Here is a 3770-nt window from a genome sequence, read left to right as displayed (position 1 = left end):
GGGAAGAGATATGGGAACATATGTATATGTATAACTGATTCACTTTGTTGTAAAGGAGAAACTAACACACTATTGTAAAACAGTTATACTCCAATAAAGATGTTTAAAAAAAAAAAAAGAAGAATGCATTTCAGTTGAGGGGGTCTTTTTTTTTTTTAACTTTCTGTGTTCACGAAAAAGGAAGGATGTTATCATTAACAAAGTTCTTCTCAGAGATTTATTTCTACAAGCATTTTTCAGGTGACATTAACGTGGCAGTGTGGAGTATTTTCTACATAGTAAACAATGAAAATATATTACTATTATTGGGGGAAAATAGCAATTTAGTTTTAAAAGTACAGTATAAATCTTTATGAGTTAAGGTAAAACTATGCTATAACATATAAGTCCAAAGCCTCAGTGGCTTAAAAAAATAGAAATTTCTTTCTTTCTCATGTAAGGTCCAAAAAAGGTACTCCTGATAGGTGGGCGACATTTCTCCAAGTGGGAATTCTGGTACCCAGGCTTTATCCATAAGGTGGCTCTGCCATTTTCAACATATGGCCTCCAAGGTCATGAGACAGTGGGAAACAGTGTGGAGGACGGTGCTTAGAGAGTTTTAATGGGCCAGGCCTGGAATTCACCCGCATTACTTCTGTCTGCATTTCATTGGCCGGGATGCAGTCACATGGCCACCACCTAACTGCAAGGGCAGCTGGGAAATGTGGGTGCCCAGGAGGAAGAGGAGAGGGGTTTGTTCAACAGCTAGCTAGTCTATGCCAAGAAGGTCTGGTCTTCTGTGTGTAGCTTAGTCAATTCCTGAAGGCCTAGTCAGTGAAAAGTTACAGTCATAATTATGAACCCACGCTACAAGACTTAATTGTCAAAAGAAAAACCTTATTGAATTAATGCACTGTACTTACTAAAGCATGAAACCAAGGGATGAAAACAGAATGATTTTTTAAAGTTCATCCTGAGTTGGATAAAAATTAAATTAAATAAAAACATACTTGTTTATTGAGACTTGCAGCTAACTCAAATTTTGCTGTCACTGTAACATGGAGAGCTGTCACTTTAATTCATGCCTGAAAAGCCTGCAGGGTTGATTTGTACCTTGGATACTAAGAAATGCTATGGCATAAATAAATGTTGCCACTTAATGCTTGACAAAGGCAGCCTGCCCAAAGAAAGTCACTCAGGTGGAGGCAAAAAATGCGATTGTGACTGAATGACTCAGCTTGTGGGGTGGTGAATCACAACCCCAAGGAAAGAAGGGCCTGTCTGTGTAGGAGTGGAGTTGTGTGATTAAGCTAAGAAGTAGCTGGCTAGCCCTGGAACAATCTGAAGGCTTTTTGGGTAAACGTAGAGCCAGCGTGCTGAGGAAAAAAAGAAGGGTCTAGAAAAAAGCAGGCCTTATATAGCGGTAGCCAAATGGAGTGAGAAAAGGTGGAACAGAACTGGCTCTTTTTTGCCTGTGTGTCATGCGGAGCATATCCACTGAATTTCTAAAGCTGCAACCACCTCTCTGTTTATGATGAATGAAGTCAGGAAATCTCATGGGCTGTACGTTAATGAAAGGAAGCATTTGGAAAGTCATCTTATTTCCTCTTATAGTGTCATCTCCAGATGCCTCTGTGTGAGGCAAGTTAATAAGGCAGCCTTTCCGGGAAGAGGGGGGCATAATACCAGCCGCCATTACTGAGCAGACAGCATGGACCAGGGACTCTCCTAGGTAATACCCCCTTTCTTCACTGCAGATGATGATTGTTTTTGAAGGGAACTGGCTAATTTTACTTATTTTTATATTCTTTTCTGATTGTGCTAAATGAATAAGATACACTGAACCCCATTAAAAAATAGCAATTTTGCAGGAATAGTCCCCTTCCTTCTCTGAAAGTGATGGGCGGTGGTTTGAAAAAGGTTTGGATTAAGCAGTTTTTGCTATTCCCTAGAGTTATATTCTAAAGAATTCAGTAGTGACAAACACGTTTTGAAGAAAGTTACTGCCCAGGCTCTATGTATTTATTGATTTTAGACTAGGCACTAAGTTTATAAGAGTAATTGCATGGTCACTGCTTGCCTGGAGTCTTCATTTTGGGGAGGAAAAAAAAGTGGTCCTCACTTTTTTTGGAATCACTAGGGGAGTTTTAAAAAATGCTGATGCCTGTGTCTCATCTTTAGAGATTCTGATGTAATGAACTCAGGATGTGCGGCCGAGGCTGAGACCCCTTGCAGATGGACATGTGCGAAGTGTCTGGAGCATAGGGCAGGAGGATTCATTGGCTGGGGGGTGACAGGACATGACAGCTTTGAGCTAAGATTTGAAGGATGAATAGGAGTTTCCCAGACACACAAATCAGGTAAGTTATTTTGAGAAATGTTACGTGTGAAGGTCCGAAGAGAGGAGAGAGCGTGGCATTTTGAGGGTGTTGCTCTTAATGAGTACTGCTGGCAGGTAACATGTGATGGGGAAGGGTCGAGGGAGATGAGTCAGAGGGCAAATCACAGAGACTTCCCAGGTGGTCCAGTGGCTAAGACTCCACGCTCCCAATGCAGGGGGCCCGGGTTCGATCCCTGGTCAGGGAACTAGATCCCACATGCCACAACTAAGAGCCTGCATGCTGCAGCTAAAGATCCCGCACACAGCAACGAAGATCCCACATGCCGCAACTAAGACCCGGCACAGCCAAATAAATAAATAAATATTTTTTTAAAACATAAGGTAAATCACAGATGCTGTTGAGTCCAGGCTAATAAGGTTAAGTTTTATTTCATAGGCAGTGGAGAGCTAGTCTTCAAAAGCCCTTGAGCAGTAGCTTTTGAGCAAGATGAGATCTGAGAAAATGGGGAGACCGTTGTTTGAAATAATCCAATCCCCTGAAGGCTTTTATACCATGTTTCATTCTCAAATGAAGGAGAGAATGTCCTTTAAAAACTGTGTCTTGTACAGAAATGAAGGACAGTAGAGTGAGTTTGTTTCTGTATTAGTTAAGTTCTTCCAGTTTCAAATGTGCCAATTATATGGGCACAAGTCTCAAGAGATCCCAGAGATCTGTGGGATACATGGAGTGTAGGCTTAAAATACAACAGGTGGAGGAAGTAGTAGAAAACTTCTTGTCTGTTCTTTGATAAAAACTGTTTAAATGCCTACTCTGGAGTCATGAACTTCTCAAGGGAACACTAAAAGGCTTTTTAATCCTTAGCCCCAAGGGGGGGACCATTCTAAAGGGTTTGAAGGTCATCCTATGCCTTTGCTGGCCGGCTAGGGTGGACATTCAGATCCAAAAGTTGTAAGGACCTGACTTTGATGATTACCCAAAAAAACCCATTATAAATGATTCCTGTAGCTCCTGCTTCCAATGTAGAGGCGGAAGAGTGGAGAGAACAATTAAGCATGGTTTTGCCTCTAAGGAGGAGTCATGTACTGTCACTGTCTCTTTCATGGAGGCAGAAGAATGGAGGATGCATTTAAGGATGGCCTTGCCTCTAAATTGGAGTCATCCGTTGTCATGGTCACTCTCAAGCTGAACAGTGAAGAAAATCACAGCCACAGCATTTGCTAAAGAAGGGCAAAGAAAATCATCACACAATTCATCTATCTTCTCTCTCTGCTGCCATGTGAGGCCCTTTTCCAATCCAGCAAATAGATTTGTTATATATCATGCAGGCAGTACAGTGAATTTAATCAATCAGAGTAACACTTTTTTCTGTCCCTCTAACGTCTTTTTTTTTTTTTTTTTTTTTTTTTTTTTGGTACGCGGGCCTCTCACTGTTGTGGCCTCTCCCGTTGC

General features: G+C 41.4%; 1 long non-coding RNA gene across 1 annotated transcript in view; it reads left to right on the top strand.

Moving 5' to 3' along the window:
* The first annotated feature begins 1556 nt into the window (after positions 1-1556).
* LOC102978025 (uncharacterized) overlaps positions 1557-3770 on the top strand; it is a 36782-nt gene continuing 34568 nt past the window's right edge. Inside the window, exons 1-2 of the long non-coding RNA XR_448345.3 lie at positions 1557-1711; positions 2161-2339. This is a non-coding gene — a long non-coding RNA (uncharacterized lncRNA). The remainder of the gene's footprint in view (positions 1712-2160; positions 2340-3770) is intronic.

The sequence above is a fragment of the Physeter macrocephalus genome, chromosome 7 (assembly GCF_002837175.3).
Source record: "Physeter macrocephalus isolate SW-GA chromosome 7, ASM283717v5, whole genome shotgun sequence".
Lineage (NCBI taxonomy): Eukaryota > Metazoa > Chordata > Mammalia > Artiodactyla > Physeteridae > Physeter > Physeter macrocephalus.
The sequence above is the reverse complement of the archived record's forward strand: the minus strand, read 5'-3'. Positions and strand labels throughout refer to the sequence as shown.